Source organism: Alligator mississippiensis, chromosome 3 (genome assembly GCF_030867095.1).
Source record: "Alligator mississippiensis isolate rAllMis1 chromosome 3, rAllMis1, whole genome shotgun sequence".
NCBI classification, from domain to species: domain Eukaryota; kingdom Metazoa; phylum Chordata; order Crocodylia; family Alligatoridae; genus Alligator; species Alligator mississippiensis.
Genome location: NC_081826.1, coordinates 187604016 through 187613349, shown reverse-complemented (window position 1 = coordinate 187613349; position 9334 = coordinate 187604016). Strand labels below are relative to the sequence as shown.

The 9334-nt window shown below is 40.2% G+C and overlaps 1 long non-coding RNA gene across 1 annotated transcript in view; it reads right to left on the bottom strand.

Moving 5' to 3' along the window:
* Window positions 1–3173: 3173 nt before the first annotated feature.
* Window positions 3174–9334, bottom strand: part of LOC132249131 (uncharacterized) — a 31912-nt gene continuing 25751 nt past the window's right edge. Inside the window, exon 5 of the long non-coding RNA XR_009460532.1 lies at window positions 3174–4224. This is a non-coding gene — a long non-coding RNA (uncharacterized LOC132249131). The remainder of the gene's footprint in view (window positions 4225–9334) is intronic.

The window sequence follows — 9334 nt, the reverse complement described above, 5'->3', positions numbered from 1 at the left end:
GGGGGAGACCATATCAAAAGCCTTACTGAAGTCAAGGTATATCACATCTAATAAGGCTGGTCAGGTATGACTTGCCCTTGATGAATCCATGCTGACTGTTCCTAATCACCTTCTCCTTCAAGTGCTTTGAAATGGATTCCTCGAGGACCTGCTCTATGATTTTTCCAGGGAATGAGATGAGGCTGACCAATCTTTAGTCCCCAGATCTTCCTTTTTCCCTTTCTTAAAGATGGGTACTATGTTTGCCCTTTTCCAATCATCCAGGACCTCTCCCAATTGCCACAAGTTTTCAAAGATAATGCCCAGCAGCTCTGCAATCACATCAGTCAACTCCCTAAGCGCTCTCAGGTGCATCCTGTACAGCCTGTACATGGACTAATACATGTCCAGATTTTCTAAACAGTCCGTAACTTGTTCTTTTTCCACTGTTGGTTTCTCAGCTCCTTCCCAAACTATGCTGTGACGTGCAGTAGTCAGGGAGCTGACCTTGTCTGTGAAGACTCAGGTGAAAAAGGCATTGAGTACTTGAGGCTTTTCCACATCAATGTCACTAGGTTACTTCCCCCATTCAGTAATGGACCCAACACTTTCCCTCATCTTCCTCTTGTTGCTGACATACTTGTAAAAACTCATCTTGTTACTCTTCACATCTCTTGCTATCTGCAACTCCAACTGCACTTTTGCCATCCTGATTTCATCTCTGCATGCCAAAGCAACAGTCTTATACTCATCCCTTGATGTTTGTTCAAGTTTCCACTTCTTGTAAGCATGTTTTTGTGTTTTAGCTTACTGAAGAGTTGTGTGCTAAGTCAAGCTGGGCTTCTGCCATCTGTGCTAGTCTTCTTGTGCATCAGGATGGTTCATTCCTGCACTCCCAGTAGGGTTTCTGTAATGTACAACTGGCTTCCTAGACACCTGTTCCCCTGAAATTGGCCTCCCAGGGGATCCTGCCCATCAGTTCCTTGAGTGAATCGAAGTCCACTTTTCCAAACTCCAGGTTCCTTACTCTGCTGCTCTCCTTTCCTCTACTCAGGATCCTGAACTCAATTATCTCACAGCCACTGCTGGCCAGATTGCCATCCAGTTCTACATTCCCACCAATTCTATTTCCCTGTTTGTGAGCAGCAGTTGAAGAAGAGAATGGCTTCTAGTTGGAGCTCCAACATTTGCACCAGGACGTTATCCCCAACACTCTCCAAAAACGTGTTGAATTGCCTTTCCACCACTTTATTGCCCTCCCAGTAGATGTCACTGTGATTGAAGTCTCTCTGTGATCATAAAACTTCTGTTAGCTGTTTGAAGAAAGCTTTAATCACCTCATTCTCCTGGCCTGGTGGTCTATAGCAGACACCCACCACAACATCACCCTTGTTGCTCTCTCCTCTGACCATAACTCAGAGACTTTCAATGGGCCTATCTTCAGCTCCATATTGGAGGTCTAAGCAATCATACAACTCTTTTACATAAAGTACAACTCCTCCTTCTCTTCTCTGCCTGTCCTTATTGAACAGTTTACACCCATGACACTGCTCCAGTATTGTGAGTTATCCAAACAAGTCTCTATTATTCCAATCATGTCACAGTTCTGTGACTATGCAAGGACTTATAATTCTTCTTGCTTGTTTTCCAGGCTCTGTGCAGATATCTGAGGCAACAAGCTGATTGCCCTACTTTCTCAGGAAGAATGAGAAGCCCCCCCCTTGCCCCTTCCTGCTTGTGCTTTCTCCAGATCACCCACTTCTCCACTTATCTCAGGGCTCCAACAACCAGTGCCTGTCACTTCCTTTTGGTGGGAGTCCTTCCAACCTTAGGGATGCCTGGCCTGGCCTCTTTCATCAATGGAACATGCTTCTTGTCTTATGTTGTTCCAGCTCCATATCTGCTATCTAGGCAAACCACTTCAGGTGGACATAAAGAGTTTTGCTTACTTCCAAAGGCCACAAGCTTCCAATTTTCACCTTCCTGGGAGTCCATGTTCTCTTCCTTCTCCAGCACTGCCATTGGCAGTTCTTCTTCCACAGTTCTAGAAGTCTTCTCCAGCATCAAATTTATGAGGCCTTTATGGCAGAGGATGCTTCAGAACCTTGCCACCCCCTCCTGTAGCTGTCTTGCCCGCTCCCTGAGTGACACCACCAGGAGGCACTGGTCACATTGCAGGCACTCCTCCACCTGGCTGTCACTGGAAGGAACCTGCAAGCCAAATTCTCCGCAGCACCAAAGCAGGCCTTTGACTGTGAGTGGTCTTGCCTGGACAGAAAACTCATAGATGTAAGCAAAGGAAGAGCTAGCCGTGGCAGTGGCTCTGGCATTGCAACATTCTCCAGCCATTTCTCTGGGACGCTTAATCCACTGCCTCTCTTTTCCAGACCCTCTTTCCAAGTAGACCTTCCTTTGCAAATCCCCCCCCCCCCTAATCTGGTCTCTTTGATGTTTCCCCCTGAAGCAGGATCTGGTTCCTGGTGCCTGGCTCCTCTTCCTCTTTCTGTTCCCCTTCTTGCTCCAAGTAAGCTGCTTGCAAACTGCCCTGTTTACTGCTCCTGTTTACCCACCAATGCTCTTTTGGGTTTTGCCTTTGAATTTGTATGTATTCCTTTGCCCAGCACAGTTGGGATCTTTAGATATTAACACAACACAAACAAAAACTAGTGCTGCAACACTGAATGAATTTTAAATCTTAATTATCTAAACTGGTTACCTGCTTACATCATGTTTACAGTGCTCCTGAATTCACCTGAATACAGCACAGATATGTGTGTGTGTGTCTGTATTAAACTTCTGACTACAGCAGTCCAACAAAATCTGGCTAAGCTACAGTGTCTGCACTTTTATGTTAAGGAGCACCTCTCCCTAGGCGAATTGTATCAGCACAGGAAATGTTCAGTCAGGAACATCTGTGAGAGAGAGCCTGTGGATGAGAGAGGGCATCCATCTATGGGGCTGCATTTTCCACACTAGTTGCCAAGAAGACTTTCTCCCTATGCCATGGAGATAGAAAAGAGGAGACTCTTGAAATGACATGTATTTCAAGAACCTGTATTTTCCTATTTTTTTCCAGAGTAGATTTTTCATTCCTTCTTGGTCAAAGAAAAGCTACTAAAAGTCATAATAGAATAAATGTTTAAAAATCACATTAGTGATGTCAACACATTACTCTTTTTGATAGGTATGAGGATGCAGATGTTTGTCCCCACAATTAATCATGCTTTGTGATTCTGAGAGTAATGGGGTGTGTGTCTCAGAGCTTACAATATGGCTGTAATGTGAGGAAAACTAGAAATCGCTGGACAATGTCAAAAACAGGTCAACTATGCATGGAAAAAGCTAGCTTTTATCAGTTTTTTTAGATAGTGATCTATTGTATTCAAATAACAAAAGCATGAGGAGATTGTAAATGTTGTAAGCATTCAGTTTATGCATTTTGATTCTAGGTTTGGGTGGTTCTCTGTGTTCCTTCATTATAAAAGTGATTTGATTTTTCCTTTATTCTAAACCCTGGACCTTTACAGTGCTATAAACTTCATTGCTGTATGACACATTTCTTAAAAGAAATACCAAACACCTATACATTTGACCTTGCTGAACAGTTTCTTACATTACAGTTGATCTTCTTTAAGAGATTTTAGATGTGTTAGCTCCCTCTATACAACAAAGTAACTGTCAATCAAAAAACCCAGGAAGCAGAGCCAGAGCTCAGTCTTCAGTAGCAAAAACATATAAATTAAAGCACCTTCATTTGGATTTAACTGTGTGACCCGTAGATTCCTGCAGACTTGCTCCTGTGAGCAAAAAGATTGGCATACTCATGCAAGTAAGTGCCAGAGTGGAAGTTGCACACTTAGCCACTCTTTTGTATTGAAATTAGAATGATGCAAGTACATAGCATGAGGGTGTTAACCTCTTCCTCTTACTGATGAATAGTTACCTGTAACAAGTAGTCCTGTTGGAGTCAAGGTAATGGAATAAAGAGCTCAAATTTGAGCAGTATTAGCTTGAATGTAAACAGACAATTACATGAACTGTTTGACTGGTTTAAGGAGATGTATAAAAGCTGAGTTAATATTCTAAGATAACTGTGTTTGGAGGCCCTTCTGACCAGTGGGTGGCTTCCTGTCTGATTTCTCCTCAGAAGTAGCATGTTTCATAGTGGTGGACTGGAACCATTGGCTGATTGTGGAAACTCTTGCTGAAGGATATGTAAAGTTTTGTAAAAGGAGATTGCATGCTCTGGAAAACACAACAACAACAAACAGCTATTTCTTAATATCAGTTATATTAGAAAGGGAATTTTCTGCTCAAATGAACCCATGAATACGTTTACCTAGTAAGTATAGTATTAAGTGAGTTACAAGCATAATAGGCAACAGTTAGGTGCTTATTACAACAAACAGACCATATATTGTATATCTGAGGTTAATATTATAGTGCTGTACCTGCCCTGAACTTTTCTAAAATTACAAACTACCTTGCTTAACCTTTTCTTGAAGTCTGTGGGTGAATCTTCTATTTATAACAATAGAGTAATTAATGGTATTATTTTTGAGTAGGTGACATTGTCACCCAGACAGAATTAATGATAAACTTCCTGTCCTGACTCAAAATTATAAACCTCTGATGTTCTTCTCCTGAACCCCTTCTCAGCAGAAGCTGTCAATTGTACAGAGTATATTTTTACTGTGATCTGGGATGAAACCACAACATTATTTCTGTGTGGCCAGCTAATAGTGACTAGAATCTGGATTGGGCCAATGGGGAAAAAGTCCATTAAGATTTACCTTTTTCTTTTGCCTTGTCAAATTATAGCTATCTCAAAGAAAATCCATGAACTTCTGATGACGTCCTGTTAACCCAATGTTGCAGAAAACAGTCTAATCACAAACAAAAGCATGGGAAAAGGTGGGAAATCACCTTCCACTACTCTTATACCTTAATGAAGTGTGAACTTCAAAGACTAATTGACAATATTTAAACATCAGCATTTAAAGTCAATGTAAAAGTTAAACTTCTAAGAGCAACATTAAGCTGGCATAACTTGACAGCTATTTGCATAGATCTACTACCTTCTTATTCTCAAAATCTAAGTCATTTTTCCAAGTTCTAAGGCCTAGCTTTCCTTTTAGAAGGCACAATTTGCCCTTACAAAAATGAACAGTGTCAAATAGTACTTGTCACTGTAACAGCCTGACAGGGCCGGCCCACCCTATCCTGCAAAACCTGCAGCCAAGGGGCCCCCTGCAGCCGTGAACACTCCACCGCTCCCTGTTGCTGCTGCTGCAGGCTTCTTCGGCCACTCTCCACCCCTTCTCTCCCCCCTTGCTGCTGCCGCCGCTGCCACCACCACCGTCACCATCAGCTTCTTCACGCCAGGGAGCCCCAAAACTATATCTCTCAGGGGGCCCCCAAAAATGTGGGCCAACCCTGCTGCCTGATTTGTGCCTATAATGCTCTCTTTGTCCATTCACAATGCAGATGTAGTTTATTTCTAAGTGCAAAATGTGGGTACACAGTTTGCCAATCCAAAAGACAGAGGCCTCCCCCGCATTGAAGATATCATCCTAAAGATATATTTTTAATAATTAAGTTAAAAAATTAAGCCATTGATCTGTTTTCCATTAGAAGCAATATTTTGACTCAATTTCCTGATTTCATACTCTCCAGCAACCTCGCCTTCAGCTAATCAAAAGAATCTTCTTGATAGTTCTATCATTTATGTCCGTTTTTTAAAAAGTTTGGTGTTATAGGAAGGAAAGAAAGAAAACAGACTGAAGCAGTGTGAAAAATAAAAGGAATTTCATAGAATAATACTTATTGTAACTTTTATTTTAGCGATGTCATACGTCAAAACTGGAATGGCCTAGAAACTTCAAGTTTGTTTTATTTAATTGGCCTCAGAGAGGACTGGTAACTTTAACTTTTTTTGGAAAGGTTGCCTGGCTATTTTTAGAGTTATTCAGTTTGGAGTTTGTGAACCTAAAACTCCTTGGTATCAGATGATGCAGGTATCGCAAAATCTTCAGAGATTTCATGGATTCTTGCAAACATAAAGGAGAAGTAGAAGTATCACTTGAAATTAAGGGAGAAAAGAATCCCTCGGTGCTATTCCCTACTCAGTCATATTCAGTGTTTTAGTCAAAATAGCTCTGGTGAAAATATTTGACTCCCTATGAAAAGTTAAGAAATAAATTTTTAATTTACATTTTTATAGATTTTTGTTTGTTTGTTTTCAGTGAAAAACGGAACACTGCCAACATTTTGATAAAATCAAGTTCTCACAGATGTTTTCATTTGGTTAAAAAAGCCATTTTTCTTTTAAAAAAGGAAAGAGTTAATGAAAAGTTTTCCTAGCTCCATATGTAATACCTCATTATGTAAATTAATAGCTTTCCTCAAAGTATGCTGTGTTAGATAGGTAGTATTAGATTTATTTTAAAAATTGGAAAGCTGTGATCAGAAATGTCAAGTAACCGGTTATGGCCACACAATAAATTAACACCAGAAGTGAGATCTGGGTCTTCTGCATCTGAGTCCTACCAAAATTTTAGGCTCCATTGCCTTCCACTGGGATGGTTCACTTATCCTGTTTGTCTCTATTTTTTCTCTTTAGTTAATTGGAAGTACTATAGAGGTCAGTGAGATTGAGCGAATGCAGGGATTATGAGGATTAATTGACTGACTGAAAGAGCAGAGTCTTGTATAAGAACTATTAATATGAGCTCCTGTGTTTGGAGGAGTGTAAGACAAGGCAGCACAAAAAGCAGGAATCATCCTCCCCTGTATTTTTGGCTTTTCTGAAGAGTTCAGAAGACTCATGCAAGAATAAATAGACTTGGCTTGTTTGACTGGGATGGGGTCCTAGTCAAACATGCTATCCATGGGTAGGAGAGAGGGAGAGTTTATTTTGGTTGTTGCCTATTCACAGGGTGGGAATCTCATCCAACTCTCCAGTGAAGAGTTTAAAAGCTCCAAATCACATAGAGGTAGAGCTGCCAAGATCTGAACCAGCCTACACAAAGCTTCCAACCTAGGGATCAACCCACATGGAGATGGCATGTCTGAGCTCCACTGTCATAACATTTCCAAGCCATGCATAGTCTCCTCATGAAGGGCAATGAAAACAATGATTGCCACTTAATTGCAGCAACAAGGGCAATAAGATAGTAAGATTCTATAGCAAGTTATTATTATGATTCATTGAACTACATATTATCTACCTGAAAGTCCTCTTGATTGTATAATCTATTACATGGTTCCTAAAGATGATTCTTTCAGGACTTCTTGCCATGAGCTGGCTAATCGATGTCATGTAAACAAAATCAAATCCATATTGTACAAAACTGCCAGACCTTGGTCCACTTGGTTATAAGTAGTTTAAGTGATCATTTATAGAAGGCTAATTTTCAATAAACGGCTGTGCATAGAAAATGTGTGCGCCAAAGTATAGTCATGATTCCACATGTAAGTCCTGTGTTTGAACAAACTGTACATTTGCATATAAAAAAGGTTAGACACAATGGAGCATGCACAAAATTAATAGAGCAGTGAAAATTAGCATAGCTATGGTTTGTTTATGAGTACATTTATATGAAAATCTGGGTTTCCATTTTTGAAAACATGGCCCTTGATATAGTGTGGTAGAAAAGGGCTTAAGGCATAGATGGAGGGAACCAGGAAATACCCCAGCTAATTCCAGAAACTTGAGAGTGCGCAGATAGTCTCATAAGTAAGCAGTTGGTCACCCCATAGGTGAAGAGATTGACCAGAAAAAGGGAACTCATCATTAGAGTAGATATAATGTCTCCAAAGTCATTTTAACAAGCAGAGAAAGAAGACCATAGAGAACCCATAATATAGAAGAGAAGCCATTTACACGAGGGTTGAGTTAGGCAGGATCCTCAACTCTTTCAAAGACATTAGCCTAAATCTTACAAAAAATTCCTGAATGGTGAGCAAACTTGGGAGAGAGTAGATAATATAGGGTTTTTATGTGTCTGTCTTTTTGCTATCTAAAGAACTTTCTGTCTTACTTGAAAAGTAGATGCAAGATAGAAACATCATATACTTATAATATTAATGAGAAATGTGCTGTAAAATAGATAAGGGTATCTCTTAAAAATAACATGGGATTGTCTGTTGGAAGACCAGGCAGAGACTTTTGAGGAGATGCTGCATAAGAAATAAAGGATTTGTCTGTGGGGAGCTTTTTCTTGATGTAAATCCACCAAGAAAAAAAAAAAAAAGAAATAGAGTCAATATATACATCAGTGTAGCTACTGTCACCAGTAAGGCAAATCAGATTAAAGAAAGGAATGATTGACAGAAGACACAGGAAGCACAATGTTCAGGTCAATTTTCCTGTGTCTGCATCACATGCGTACACAACTTCACTGTGCATGGGTGTAGCATACTAGCAGCACAATGTTTATACACCTAAGTCTTCTTTGGTGATCACATGGCATCAGGTTTTCCCTGCTTTTGCAATCCTTGGGGCAATGAGACTTAAAATAGACAAAGAGACAGAGAGAAAAATAGATCTGAATTTGATAACTCCTGTGCAATGTCCAGTAACCTCATTCATAAGGAAACGGTAACAGAGTTCTGGGAGAAAATCTCGCGCACAAGTTACCTTGACAGGTTTCATCTGGCTGCTATTGCTAGGGTAAGAAGGATGCATGTTTATAAGTCTGTTTAATCGGTACTCAACAGGAATCTTATCAGGCCAACTGAAGAAAAGCTGGAGATTCTATTCCATGGGAGTTTCTTACAGATACTTTCTCTCTATTTCGGAACAAAGAATAGAATTTTTCCCTGGAAGGGAAAATTAGCAGGGAGCCTAGAAGCCTTGGGAGCCACAGGTGAGCTGAGTCTTAGAGTCTGGGATTTGGGACTCAGAGGGCAGATATATATGAGATGCTTAATGCTTATTAGACTAATTCTACTGTGCATTAGTGTGGCTGGCAAAAACCATGCTAATGTGCAGGGGATTTAGTCTAATGAGCATTAACTTCACTTAAAAAGCATTCATCTGCACTTATGCACAGTAGTGCTGAATACAGTGCATGAAGTTAATACTTGTTGTACGGCGCTTGGCTATGTTACACCTCTCTCGTTTCCACATTACACTTTTATTGTATCCACATAACAAAAAATGCCATTAAACTAGCTAAATTGCATTTCCAGATCTACATTATCAGCTGATTTTATCATTTTAGGGGGCTTTTTCGTGGTAAGTTAAAACACCTCCGGCATGTTTTATTTTTAGCTCCTGAATTTCTTCCATGAGGATTTTTTAAATCATTTTAAATTGTCAACGTGGAACTGACTTACCCTTGAAAATGGG